The sequence below is a fragment of the Phaethon aethereus genome (assembly GCF_964289735.1).
Source record: "Phaethon aethereus genome assembly, chromosome: 18".
Classification (NCBI taxonomy): Eukaryota; Metazoa; Chordata; class Aves; order Phaethontiformes; family Phaethontidae; genus Phaethon; species Phaethon aethereus.
The window spans coordinates 12,238,039-12,253,440 of NC_138594.1; positions in this window are offsets into that span (position 1 = coordinate 12,238,039).

Here is a 15,402-nt window from a genome sequence, read left to right on the forward strand (position 1 = left end):
AACAATTTAAATGTGTTGCACTGCAAACATAATTCTGTGATCTTTCAGAATTCTAATTTGCTGCACAAATTATTATTGATGAGTTGTCTTTAAATGCAGTTTGTAGGATAGAGGTATTTCCAGACCTGAAATACAAATACCCTGACATTTCTTTTGCTGTATTATTTACCGTAATGCACCCTTACCTTGCTTCAACCGTCAGTGCTAGATGCGTGCAACTATAACGTAGTATGAAATGTGGTGGGCTTGCAGGGCTGCTTTTAAGTAGAATCTCTGAGCAGTCGTCGTTGCAAGCTGAGTTTCTCTTTCAATTCGTCTTTTAAATGTGCCGCCTCCTTCTTTGGGGAAAGGAAAAAAAACCTGACTGTGCCTTCCTGTGTTTTCGCTCCGTGCTCCTGTCCTCCATTTAGCTGCAGTCTATTTTCCTTCACACTTACTTGACATCATGGAAATTCAATTGATGCCAATAATTTATTATGGTATACGTGGGAGACGTAGGTGTTTCTGTCGTTAGAGCATTAGATCGCTTTCCCAGCTCCGCACTCGGAAGCAGCACTGCGGCAGACCCGGCGTGTCTGCCAGCTCCTTTGCCGTCCACGCTCGCTGCGGAGCAAGACTTACAAAGCCACCCTCAAACTCGCGTCTCGCATAGCTGGCATGGCTTAACGCTGTTATCGCTTCTTGAAGGGCTGACACTCATTAATATTTAGATCTCTGTTCCGTAGTAATTATTCCTCCCGAATCCCTTCACAGGAGGAGGACTTTCTAGTTTGGAGAATGAACGTGTCATGATGAGCTACCCTTGTGTAAATATATCTTTTTTTGTATGAAATAAGCCCATAATTCAGACATGCGTTGTGTTTATTTTTGAACATGGGTTTTTGTCAGGCAAATGTGCAGCTCAACCTTATGCTCAACAGGAAAATGTTTATCCAAAGAGTTAATGCAGATGAGTAATGCGGGACGCTCCTGCCAGTTCTCGGGTGGTGGGATTCCCGTAAACAGCTAGACACTTTGAACTTATGGGTTTTACTTTATGTCATACTCCAACCACTAAAACAACACGCCACCATGGAGTTCTTCCCTGTTAAACCAAAACACAGATTAAGCCATGGAAACTTAGGCTGAGAATATCATTTTGGAGGACCTTCTGTTCATCATCACGTCCTCTTTAATTCACTCTGTCTCAAGATAGACAGTGAAGTGTCATTTTTGTAATATGGTGGTTTATTACACCACTAGTAAAGCTGTTCTGGGTCTATGTAATACATGTAGACATGGAGATGTAGAAGGCATAATTGAAGACGTGAAAAAAGAGGGGGAATTGATCTTGGGGCTAACATTTGGGTGCATAAATTTCCTCCTGGTTCCTTTTGCTGGAAATTTAATCTTGAGCTGGTTATTCCTTATCATCTCCCTGCTTTCAGTTGCCACCCTCCCTCTGAAATGCCTGCTCTGAGGCACCAGGTACTGGGCTGGTGGGATCACTGCTCTGACTCTAGACAGTCATTTCAACGTCCACACAGATCAGCCTTCACCATCTTTTATCTGTTCGTATCAATTATCTGTACTGCCAGAAAATCTCTCTTAAAACTTGATTTAATGAAAACATGTTCATTCGTTGCAGGATATATTTACATTTGCAATAAATGCTTTCTCTTATATCTCATTTTCGAGGTGGTCCTAAAAGCTCAGTTCTGCCCAGTTGTTAGTGCTAATCATGGACACGGACTTGATATGGGAACTGTATCAATAAGACTCTTGCAGATTTTCTGTGGATGTTACGCAGCTCAAATACTCTTGGATCATTGCTCAATATTAATACCATGCGGATTTATTAGACTGAAGTATCCAAGAAATAATCAGAATAATATGCATCACATGTTAAGGACATTACATAATCATACTATTACACTGGCATGAGTCACTGTTAAAGTGCCCCGTATATCTTTCAGGGTGGATTAAGGATACAAGCCACTGGATATCATGAAGGCTGCTACAATGCTCCATTAACATCTCTGAAATGTGCAACGTCTTTTGAAAACAACTATGAAAAATAGCCATTTGTCAGATGCAGTAAATAACTTGGTCACTGGGGAGGACAACAGCTAAAGGCTCACATCCAGGTCATGGATTAATGACTTGCAAAATACCAGTTTAAAAATAGGCTCTTCGTCCACTTAAAGACATGCTATAATGAAGCATCTCCTACCATTCCTTAGCCAAGTTTCAGACAGAAAAATGGGGTTTACACTGGATGCACAGAGCTGAGTTAAGCAGTGATATAATGAACACTATGTAAATCAAGGGCTAGTGGCACTACACCCTGTTTCTTATGTTGTCAGGATGTGGCACGCAGGACCAGAAACATCCAGGAGTCGTTCTTTATGTCAGAAACGATTGTGAGTGAAAAGGTTAAGATGTGCGTGCTTGTTCATGATGTCTTTACGTTGGTCCAACATTTGATGACAAGTCGTAAATGTCCCTACAGTGGACAAATTTCCATTGCAGAAAGGGAATATTTATTATGAGATTAAAAGGTATAGAATGGTGAAAGGGAAGGCAGAAAACCAACCTGTCCTGCACTGGGAGGATCGATGAGGTGACTTAGTCCTTCATGCTTTGTGTTGTAATGTCCTTGTATGTACGCCCACAACTAATGGACTGGGCAGGGCTGCTTAGAGTAATTTTTCAGAGAATTTGGTGTCTTCAAGTTTGCCAAGATGGTTTTGCAATATGTTAGGAGGCCCTGAATTAAAAAAAAACAAAACAAAAAACCCAAAACAAAAAACAACCAAACCTGTTCTAGTTCTGCTTCTTTTGCATGTCTTTTTAATGAGGCTAGAAGCCATGATCAAAGGGACTATTTCATGCCACAAATAGGTAAAAGGGGAGGTAAACTGAGCAAAGCTCTAAAGAGATCTCCTTTAATACAAAGTGACTAAAGGATGAAGCATATTCTGCCTTACATGGCCCTGCAGAAATATTTCTACAACCTAATTGGGCTGATAGCTCTGGGAATCTTAATACAACAAAACATGGCTCAAGACCCTTCAGTAGCTGTGAGCTGGTATCAGATATTTTGATCTCATTATCATCTGTAGAAACAAGAGTTCCTGTGTGTTGACTATCCAGAATCACAGCATTTTCTTCAAATGGAGCAATGGAGCTTGTCCTTCAACAAGGTTGCTTTCTCCTTCTTTTTGCCTTGTGTTCCTGTTTCCTTCAAACCAAGCAAAAAAAAAATTAAGATGGGGAACTAACTGTCTAGCAGACCAAGCTCAGCTACTTTCTTATCCCGCATAGTACAGGACAGACGCTCCGAGTTTCAGTCTGCAAAGAACAAAGCTTCCTCCTGGCTTCTTTATTTTAAACAGGAGAGGCCACCCACAGCTCCAAACATGCCTACCGGGAGGAAAAATAAATGGCTAACTCCTCGCCAGACACGTATGCACAGAGCGTATCTGTGAGGAGGAACTGTTTGGAAAGAAACATTCCCATCCCACCCAGGTGCTGCCATCGGATGGGTCTGGGGGCATCAGCACCTACCAGCAGCAGAGGATGGCACGGAGGGTGTGCTAGGTTGGTAGGTAACCATAAATCACCCCTGCCCAAGCAGGGCCGAGGGAGCAGTCAGCAAGCCAGAGCTGTACAGATGCTAAAGAAGGTAATTTGGGCAGCTTTCAACATGGGGATGCCAGCTGCCTTGCTTCACAGGAAGGCAAAAGTAAGCAGGGCTTTACTGACTGGCCACAATACCCAGAAAAGGTCCCACCACCATCCCGAACCAGCAGGAGATTTTTCTTCTAAACAGCAGCAGAAAAGGCTGGTTGGACCTTTTGCAGGGATCAGAAAGTTTGGCTTGTAGTGGTGACCACCTTCAGGGTGCATGTGGGTGGGTACGGGGTTGGCACAGGCGTCGTGGGGAGGTGTACGAAGCGTTGTCCCAGCATCGCTCCGGCACGGGAGGTGTCTCCTCTCCCAGACCCGTGGAAACCACCCGTCCATGAAACAGAAGAAGGAATGAAAATGGAGTGAGGAGCCAAATGTTTATTATTTCCACTCAGTTAGCTCTTTTTTGAATGTCCCCTTCTCAGCTAGAGCAGCGGTAATCCACGAGCTCTGCGTGTCTGTAATGCAGTTTGTCATTTTGAGGCTAATTGCCACTATGAGTGGTTTGGGTTTTTTATTTTACATAATCGTTTTAAAACATGTAGAATACATGAGGTGGATGTTGGATTTGGAGGTTTCCCATGCCTGTTCGTGGAAAGTGCCTTCCTAATACAGCAAGGAACAAGAATCAGAGCAGGCTCCCTCTGAGGATGGCGTTGGCTTCGCAAGTCAGCTGAAATTTGAGAATCATGTTCAAAATTGTGAAACACTCTCATTTTTTAAAAACTGTGTTTTCATGCCTTGCTTCTCTATACAGAGTAAAAAATTGTTTTTCCTTTTAATGGAAAGTTGACAGCCAGCTACAAAATGTCATTAAACTTGGGATGAAGTCAATAGAGCTGTCAGCACAGACAACCTATCGCTGCCTCTACCATCACATTTTTTAATTTCAGTAAATGTTCAACCGTGAGTAAAGTTGGTATCTGAGATTTGAGAGCAAAATTGCAACACATATATATTAGCCTAACTGCAGGGAGGAATTACTTAACCTCAGGTTTTTTACTTATTAGATGTGCGTATCACACTCTGTGTGATATTTGTAGTGATTTTAATCTACCTGTTGTTTAAGGCTTCCTCTAAAACCAAGGCACTAGGTTAAACCGGTGTCGATCTGAGGAGGGCGGCGGAGCAATGTCAGGGCAGGTCAGCTGCAGACAGACCCAGGAACGCTGCAGATGTGTACATTTTGCATTGAAGCAGGGTACATTTTGCATTGAACCAAACAGGTTAACAGCAATGGGCAAAGGAAGAAAATGAGAGCACAATCTCCTTAATTAACCTGGCAAATAATGTGCACAAAACTAAGTCTTGGAGAAGGGGCTGAGCGAGTTCCCAGCGGAGCGAGTGGGTCTGGGGAGCGGGTGCGCAGGCGCGGGGGATGACCGGCAGGCACAGAAACGGCAGCTCGTCGCGTTGGGCTCTGCCGCCGCTGCCAACACCCCTGTCCCCAGACTGTTTGTTTTTCCTTTCATTCCTCTCTCTGTATATCCCAGGAGAAGTGCGTGCTGTATTTCAGTGTTTCATCCCTATCACGAGCTACCGTGTAGTTAACTGGCAGCCTGATAGCAGCTCGGTGCCAGAGATCAATAGGTTGCTCCCCGTTTTCAAAAAGCTCCTTTTGTTTTACCATCACGGGTAATGACTAATATGAACGCAGCTAATGTTGTCCATTACAGTTCAGAAATAAAAAAAAAAAAATTAAATTCTTGATTAAGGATCGTGCCTCAATAGGTTTAATAAGTTATAATTAAAGCCACATGAAAGTGTGGGAGAGTGAAGCTAAATGAAATGTGGCACTCGGAGGTCCGTGAACGAGCTCTGTATTTATTCATACTCGCATGAGGCTGTAAGCCAGTGTTCAGCTGCGCATTTCAAGTTCAAACTAATGAAAACCTTAATGCAAACCTTGAGCTGAAGTGGCTTAGTTTCATCAAAACCATATTTTGTGTGCATGTTTTCCACCGTAAGTTAGACAAAATTCACATGAAGCCTTGTCCAGCCTGGTTTGAATGTGAACCCCAGTGAGTCTTTTCTAAGTCAAGCTAGGGACGTTGTGCATTAGGAAAAAAACAACTCATCGTTGCAATAGAAATAGGAAAAAAAGAGCTCATGTGCATGGAAGTTGTTACATGCATTTCTGTATCAGCATTTCACCGAGTCTGTAGTGGAGAAGAAAAAAAATCCATTTGGATCATTTGGATTTTGGGTATGTTTCTGCAAGTTCCTGTTTACAGAATGTTTTCTAAAATCCCGCTCCCTTTAGCATGGAAAATATTCATATAGGAAATAATTTTATTTGTTTTCATTTTATTTGCTTGTTTATGTTCCACTAACCACATATGTTCAAACTCTTTGAGATACTTGAAAAAAACAGGATGTTTCTTTCTCCAGAGTTGCCCCTGCTAATACATTTTCTTTCTCAGGTGATGTCAGAATCTCTGTTTATGGCGTAAGGGAGATCGCTACAGCCAACTGGTAAACATGAAAATGTAGGTTTAAATCTTGTCCAAATTTTTCTCAGCTAATATTACTTCAAAGGAATTGGATGCAAGTCTCCTCAGAAATACTTCTCTTCTTTTTTTTGTCTTGGAGGTGGTCGTGACAGCCCTGCTCGAGGCTGTCCCAGTGAGAGTCTCCCTCATGGAGCTACGTTTAAGTTTTTTCTTGACTTTTTTTTAAATTTTTAATAGAACGTGAATATGCGAGAAGGTTTGCAGAATGAGACTACTGGATTTCTGGAGGTAAAAGGACTAAGGAAAAAGTTCATTTAAAAAAAAAGAAGTTGCGAAATATATAGGCTGCAAAGTAAAAACAAGAAAGAGGTTGATAAACTTAGCAAAAATCAGCATATGGAAATGCTGTTTTATTTTTGGAACCTACATACAGCTTCATTTCATTTGAGAGTTATTCACAGATCCTGTTCCTGAAACCGCTCTGGCTTTGAAAAATGCGAAGCCGAGGCGGCATCAGAGTGACCTCTCTCTCAGGGCACGTTGGACACATCGCGCTCTGTGGGTGAGCGCGCCAGGGACGGCACCGGCCCCGCGCCGCGGGAAGGCTGCGCCTCTGCGACCGGAGAGGAGCGACGGGAGACCGCCGGGCTCGCGTAAACCCCAGATAAAAATACGTCGATTTGCACTTGAATGCGCTTATTACAACTTTTCGAGTAATGTAATTTTAGAAGCGCCTTGGGTCCAAAAATACGACAATGCTTTAGGCGCAAAATCAAACTGTGGAGGTTCATTTTATTTCCATTAAATTCCACCGTGAATATTGCAGAAGTTTTGGTTTTATTATTCCTAATTCCAAGTACAATAAATAGACTTCAGGATCTAGCCTGATTTATTATCATTTTAAAGAGTATGATATTTGCAGCTTTTCATAAATTTATGAAATAATATGTCCAATTTCAGCCTTTCTTTTCATTTGACTGGAGAGACACCATCGGTATTCAAATCAGGTATTAAAAATATAATAATTACTTTCCCTGCATCATTAGATATATCTTAATTTACTCAAACTGAGGGAATGTGAGAAAGATTTGGTTTTTCTCGTCACCTTGTCAATCTGAAGATCTTTTCCAAAGGCAGTTAAAAATCATTGAACTGAAGCATTGAGTTTTATTCAGGTTTCAGAACCCTTTCCCTTTTTATTGTTTGCACTGTTTTGTAAGTTCAGATAATGAAACTAGGTGTTTTTTTCAAGATCACTTGCACTTTTTGTTTGTAGTTTGTACATATCTACCACATTTTCTTCCTGTTAATAATAATCGATAAGTTGGCAAATTAGAAATGGTATCAACATCTAACTGAACCAAATGTAACCTTTTTTAATCTGTCTTTATGCTATCAATCATATCAAAACTAAATGGTCATTTTAGATTTTATGCCAACTTCTTCGACTGATGTGAGGCCATTTTCTATGCAAATACATCCCCGTCTTAAATGCTGCATAAAGGACTCCTCCTTTTTTGGGGGGTAGAAAAACATATGTTGATATTTAACAAAGGCGTGTTCACCCAAAGGCTACTAAAGAAGAGAAATTCCCACAAGTCTATTTAGAAAATGTGTGGCTTTTCTTTTAATCAAGCTAGTCATAATGATGTGAAATCTGAACTTAATGGCTTGGCCCAGAAAATCCCCAACACGGCTCACAAAATTCAGGCTAACACCCAGACAAGTTTTGATAGCAGGTTACTGAAAGACTGTTTGCTATTTCACACTAATCGGTTCAGTCCGAAAAACAAACAAAGGGTTGGTCACTCAGAGCGGTCCCCAAACCTCTGACCCTCCGGTCTGGAGAAACGCACCCAGTGAACCGGTGCTCGACCCCTTAGCTCAGGTCTTGGGGTTGACGTCGCTGCACTTGCAGAAGGGGCTCGGCTGCTCGTGCTCCCGCACGCTGACCTCAGCATCTGTGGCACAGGCTTTTGTTGTTGTTAATAGGAATATTTTCGTCACGTAGCTCGTATACGACCTGATCCCCACACCGTTCATCCGCTCTGAAACGCGGTAAGGACTGAGCCTCAGCGTTCCGGGAGGAGCCTGACAGCCCGAGGAATTAATGGAGCAAAACGAGATAATACAGTAACCTGCGGCTTTTAGTTCCTACGTGATCCAAGGGGCCAGCTGGAGTTTAAATACAGGATAAAACATTAAATCTTCAGGGGCTATTAACTGTGTCATTTACTGAGAGACTCGTCTGATCGCCGCTTGCGTTGGTTTCTATTCCTGCATATTTGTCTTTGACTTGATTTCATGGCCTTTGTGACTTGCCTGTTGCGTGGAAGTTGTGTATGGAGATACCGAGGGTGGCATGGCTGCGCCGGGCCGCGCTCCTGGCGAGCAGCGCAGCTGGGTTTCTCCAGAATTATGGGACTGTCTCCTATATACTCCAAACTTTCAGCATACCCTGAATTTTACCAGTCATAGGGGGCTTGGATGAGCTGGGGCAGGAATTAAATCTTCCTCTCAGTAACGACTATTAAAAACTGAATATAAATCTCTCAGAGGGCAGCGACAGGAGAGCAATGCGGGCATTTCCCTTCAGTGTTAAAAGCACTTAGCATTAGATTACAGTCCTGCCCTAAATAATTTTTACCCCTGATTTATTCCTTGTAGTGATTACGGCCTATGGGAAAACAATCCTCCTGCAAATTCCCGTGTCCATCTCTCTTCAGCTTACTTTGGAAATGAAGATCTGAATTGTCTTCTCTCTTCCAGTTCAACAACTCATGGAGGTTTTACTTAACTTCTGTATATTGATTTCAAACCCTTCCTTTATCAGAGCTTATTTGTCCAGAGTGGTTGGATAGATGATTTACTTTGGTGCTAGGCCAACATGGAATTTTGAAAGTTGCTATGTTAATATATAAAATGAAATTATTCTCCCATTACTGAAAGTAGAGAGATAGGTTTCTCTTCCTTATTGTCACACTGGAGGGCATCATGCCTTTTATATTTTATTTTCGTTGGAGAGCTGCAGCAGTTCATAAGATGAGTCTTTATGACGTTGGCTGCTTAGCTATTTTTTTTTTATGAGAGTCTTTCAAGATTTTACTATTAGTAGTTAAAGCTTCCTAGAGAGCCATTTGCCTCTTGAAAATTTAGCAACATACCACACTGAGGTAAGTGGCAGTGCCTCAGTCAAAGGAGGGATCAGACCTATGAAGAAACACAAGAAGAATCATGCACGTACAATTAAACACACAGAAATGTATATAAGGACGTAAGTTTTTAACACCAGATATAAGGATAGGATATTCTTCAGGACATTAAATGTGACTGATTACGTAGGCATGAGCCTGGTTTGTCACCTACGCACGTGTCTGCAGAAAACCTTCCCACTCGCATGTACAACATTGACGCAGGGGTTTGAAATCCTTCTTTGCAGTATGTTTTGTTGAACCTCCTTTCTGTCAAGAATGCTGGTATAATCCTCTTAGACAGTAGTTTTGCTCTTTATTTGCTAACTTTTATTCTGACCCTTTAATTTCATTTATTTTAATGTTTAAATTAAATTGTCTCCCACTGGATTGAATCCTGGTGCTGCGCTTTGCATCCCAAGGACTACCCGAAGGCCCGCGGTACAAAATGGTGTACAGACACTCCAGGAGTTTGGCCTACATCTCTTTGGTCAAGGAGTCATTGATCATAATGTCTACTTGAATCAGAGCAAGTGCCTTCAGGAAGGCAAGGAGGGATGATCAAACTTAAGGGTAATGCTCCGACTTGGCACCAAATTCTGACCAAACTAAGACTTAAAAACAGGAGAAGGTGAAATAAATACCTTCTGAGAAATCTGTCCTCTAAACTGGCCTCATAATACTGGTTATGGATCAGCACCTCTGTGGGGCAGAGTACAGGTGGGGTGTTTTAAACTTACATCTCTGTCTCCCAACGCATTTTGAATCTTTGCAGGCTCGCGCTGATTCCGAGTCTCCTCTCTGCGTGTAATGTTTTTACCGTCCAGTTACCGGTTTGGGTTCTCCGTTTTTTTGCGGTGCTCTGCGGGGAGCCCCGTGGACGTGCTCAGCTGCCGTGACCGCCCGCCAGCACCGACGTCCCCCGGACCTCGGGATGCCCGGGCGCTCGCGGGCGCGCGCAGAGGTGGGAGGCGAGGTAGGATTTGGCTTTTAGAGGGTCTGAGCTGTCGTTTGCGTTTGTGAAACACAATTTCTGCTGGGCTCCACCCCTTCTCCCTCCAAACCAGATGAAATATTTATTGGGTTGCAGTGTGAGGGCTCAGTGTTTCGTCTGCAGAGGAACAGGGGAGTCCTGGTTCTGACCAGAAATTTCTAAGACTTCTTTGTGGCTACTAAACGTTGGAGGAAAAACCACAAATTACCATTGCAGTGGGGCTGGGCCCTGTGTCCTGGCTCCAGCGCTTCCCTGTTCCCTTCCCCCCCTCCTGGTTTAAAGTGCGCTGCATCTGTGTCAATAAGTACCCCGTGTACACGGCAAGGTAATATTTAATGTGCACACAGTGTGTGCAAAATTAACCGCTGACAGGGTGGGGGAGCGAGGGAAGAGCAGAGTTGTAATTACACACAAAATTAAGCTATTACTGTGATTAAGATATTTCTTTAACACGAAGCTGAGGAACCTCCTCTCCCCCAAACTAGTCACAATTCATCCCCTGTATGTAATTTTCTGGCTGCTCCTTTTTTTTTTTTCCTTCCCTTGCCACACCTAATCCCTCTGTTACCTGGGGTAGTCCCACCTCGCTCTGCCCATGGGTGAGGTGCTTCTGCCCCAGGATGGCTGTGGCCCAGCTGGAGAGCCACCTCCCCGCATGGCCCCGGGGGACACCAGCGCATTCCCCATCGCTTTGACCAGGTTTCTGGGGTCTTGGAAACACCGAGCTCTTCCTAGGCTATCCATCCCCATGTGTCTCGGGGTCGGTAGGTCTCGTGCTGTCTTCTTAGCCTTCCCATGAGATTCATTTGGAGGTAGTTTTATGAATGTAATTAGTCCCTCGGTGGAGTTCAACATCCATAAGATAACAGAAAAAAGATGGAAACAGGGAAATTTTGGCATATTCAATGCCATTCTGTGTTGGAAATGGGAAAGTGAGGAAAACAGATGCGATTCATTATTTTGGTGGGATGGGAAAGAGGAGTCCATCCACCCAACATCTCCAAGAGGGAGGGTAGCAAGGAGGGCAGAGCAGGAGTGCACAGATGCCCATTCGAAATAAAGCTTTGCTGAGCAGCCTTCCGCTGCTCGTCAGCACATACTTGAGTCGCAATACTGTGGATTTTGGGGATGATTATTAAAACCACTCAAAACTTTAAAACATGAACTATTGTACTCCTGCAAGCAACATTACTTGTATTTCTTTGTATTACAGGCGGCCCTGTTGTACACTTCTTTCCAACATATTCTGTAAAGTAAAAATGCTATATACGTGATTAGCTGACAAAGATTTGGTAATATTTCCAGGAAAATTTTCAACAAACTTTGCTTAAAAAAAGTCAATTGTTTATAGAAAAAGGAGTATTTCAACAATATATCATCATGTTCAGAAAAATTATTTTCAGGAAAATGTCTTTTTTTAATGAAAATATTTTTCTTAGAAATAACATTGGTCAGCTCTATTAATGATATTGGGAGGGTTTGAGGTGACAATGAGCAAACCATGAAAAATGGGCAGAAAACAAACACAGAAACACTCCAGTTCTGGACTGCTTTTTAATTATATTGGAGACTTTCCAGGGCTTCCATTTTTCCACCAGTGTTTAATGGGCTCTGTGTTTGCCTTTATGTTTTCCTGATCTTTCAGTCTGCAGAAATGGCTGCTTCTGGCAGGACTCTCTTAGCATCAGTCCCTTCATCCCCTGTTTTGAGCGTGTGTGCGCCTCTTTTTTTCCTGAAGCGATAGGAAGGAAACAGCCCGATATGAATGTGTAAAGTGTAAATATGAAAAAAGTTTGGAAATCAGGGGTTTCAGAGACTGTATGAGACTCCATTGGTGGATTTAGCTTGTACACGCACTCCCTGGAAAAAGTCCCTGCCCCAGAGGGTTTATGCCAATTAAAATTTTAAAAATGACATCAGTGAAATTAACCTAAATTTTGCTTGACCTGGATTTTAGGTCAGTTTAGATCATCGTCTTACCAGGGCTGTCTAAGATTCAAAGCCATGCGGAGAGCTATAGAAACAGAAAAGTGCTTCAAAGCAGGGGTGGTTCCTGCAAAGCCAGCACAGAGGCAGCTACAGGGCTGTATGTGGGATGGTCACCAGTACTCCTCTTGCTACCCATGCACATGCCGATACGAGAAGCTGCCCAAAGCACGGCTAAAGAGTGCACAGTCAGTACCCGAGGGCACCAGCGACAGAATGGCGGCTCAGCCAATGGACATGGTGTATCTTGTTCCAGGATCGCAGGACCCCAGACGGGCAGTGTTGGTCTGAGTGCGTCTGGGGGAGGGCAAAGCCCCATTAGGTCGGCACAACACAAACACGACTCCTTGGCACCATACCCCAATGCTTGGTGGGAACTTTTGGTGGCTCCTAAGCCTGCTGAAGTTTGCTGTCTCTGACCTCGTCTAGTATCTGAAAAGGTAAAGGACGGTACGTTCACTGTGTACTGATCTGCTTTGAATTCATTGACAAAGCTCCCACAGGCTTCGCACGCTCGGTGCTCTTGTACCACCTTGAACAGGCTTTAAGTGCCAAGAGGGCTTTTTCCAGGTACGTAGGCACATTGTGCCTACCTCTAGGCATGCTTTACTGGGAATGCAATGGCCTCCCTTACTCCAGCTGCACTGTTTCCTGAGAGGACGATGTTTCCATAGCTTGCTCATTGGATGGTTCCAGCATTGAAAACAATAAAAAGATAAAAGAAAAGGGACCGTTGGCTGCCCACTCCTTTCAACGTTTTCCACCTTGCAGTACAGCCTCTGTAGTATTCTGGTTGCCGTTCTTGTAGCAGTTTGTGCTGTGTTTGTCCTTGTGCATAACTCTTGGCAATCATCGGAATAGAAAAAAAGCTCGTTAAAATAATGGAGGCGTCTGGTCAGCACGTGCATGTTGGGTGTCGTGTACATGGGATATTTTAGGGACTGCATTTGCAGTCTGGCCATATTTGCTAATTCTTCCTTCCTTGAGCTCCCAGGATGGACACAGGTCCAGGTTTATAGTCACAGTGGATTTAACCAGTAGCATAACGCTTCTTTCTTCATAGAGTACTGCAGGCTTGCATACAATTGTTTTCCACATCCCTGATGAAGGCAAATGGCCCTTGCAAGCGAGCTCACTACTTTGTCCTGCAAAGCTTGTTCTGATCAAATGGTGGCAGTAGGTTGCTTTGTTAGAATAATTCCTCCATGGATTTACATGCCCCACCCTCATGTAAATAGAGTTGGGATTTAGAAGGTGTGAGCTGGCATGGCAATGAAGTCTGCAAAATGTAAGCTGCAGTAGCCCTTTTTCCGAAGTCTTGACAGTAAGCAGAGTTAAATAGGAGACTGGGATCTCATTCAGTATCTGTGAGTGGGAGAAGTGTTGGGGAAAATAGAGTCATGCACTGCTCTAATCCATTCCTCCCTTCAAGCTCGCTGTGGTTTTAGTTGTTTTTGTTTGTTTTAATGTGAGGGGTTTTTTTGTGCTGTTGGACGTGTTCCACAGGCATAGCTGTGAATTATCATGGTATCAGCGTAAGGGTGTGGGTGGCAGAGACTGAAAGCTATCTCGGCATGCGTTTCCTAAAGTTGGAGTGATGCGAGGTAACCTTTTCAGAGCATCTGTGTGCTGACCAGAGATGAGGGCTTCCAAGGACTTAAGTCACTAATGGTCCAGAATACGCAGCACCACACTTGGAAATGTTACAGACTAATGTAGCTATATGTTCTTGTTCTTCAGGACTCAGTCCAAACTCCGACTCGATGAACATTGAAAGAAATCTCTCTTAGCGTTAGGTTATCCCATATCTGGCTGCTGTACGGTGTCTGCTGCAGCAGCTGGTACCAGTCATTGCTGGCGTACCGGGAGCACTGCAGGCAGTTTTGTAGTTCCTGCTGTCTGCTGAAAGCACTCGGCTCCGCAGCCCTCACGGTGAGCTATGACCATGTAGCTTGGCAAAGAAGCAAGGAGAGAAGTTCTGATTGCCTATTTGTGTAATAGACTGAATGACGATGCTTTTTGTTTCTCAATGTCCGTCTTCCCTTCATGAAGCGGAAATCTTGGGTGCTCCTTTCGCCCAGGAAATGCCTAGCACAACATATCTGCCATTGTCACGTTACAGCTATAACACCATGAATAATACAAATTAAATTTGTTCAGTAACTTTAGATAGTGATAAGGACACTGCCCCACCCTTCTGCTTTAATAGGGGGACAAATCTGCCCGGATTATGCCATTCCTTGGCAAGCACCGGAGATCTGTATGTGCAGCTGCCTGGTATTAAGAGATTAATTATTAATTTCTATAGACCCTCCCGTTAGGTGACTTTTCTTATTGTGTTTGACGGCTACCCCGTAGCTCTTTCCCAAGTGGCATCTTTTTTTGCGGTACTTTAAAGTGATGTGCTGACATCTTTCCAAGAAAATAAAAGCCCATGTGAATTGTTCCCAGGCTTTGCATATTTCCTGAGCTCGGTTCAAAGCATTGATTGCCCCAGGGCAAAGAAAGGACAAGGACCATGAGCACTGCCAAACTGGCGCTGTGTTCAAAAGAGGACTTCTTTGCATCTGAGTGAGGTTTGGATCAAACTCTTGCAGAAGAAAAACTACGGCACTGAAAGGTACTCAGTCTGGGACGGTTTCCTACCTGCGCTGCAGGATGTTACACAACAGTGGGCAAATGGGTGAGATGGGGTTCATCTAACCTCACCCTAGTCATCCAAGTTACGCAGACTCCCTTGATAATCAACAGGCGGATGAATCATCCCTCTGTTAGACAGCTGTCCAAGATGAGTGGGCTGAAGTATTTTCTGGATATGTCTGTCTCCTCCATTAATTACAGAGAGTTTAGGTAACTAGTTTGGACTAGATGCCTAATTTCTAGATGGCCAAAGTGCAGGAAAACAAGTCCACCCTAAATCTCTCTCTGCCTCAGCCGTCCACCTGTAAAATGCAGACCATTTGCGTGCTTGAATTTTGATGGTGAACTCTTCGTGGTACGGTCTGTCTGCAGCTAATGCTAGGTGCACTGTTCACTAAAAAAGGGGATTTCAGTTGGTTCCTATATTCCTCACAGTAATGGATATCACAAAATCACAGAATCACAG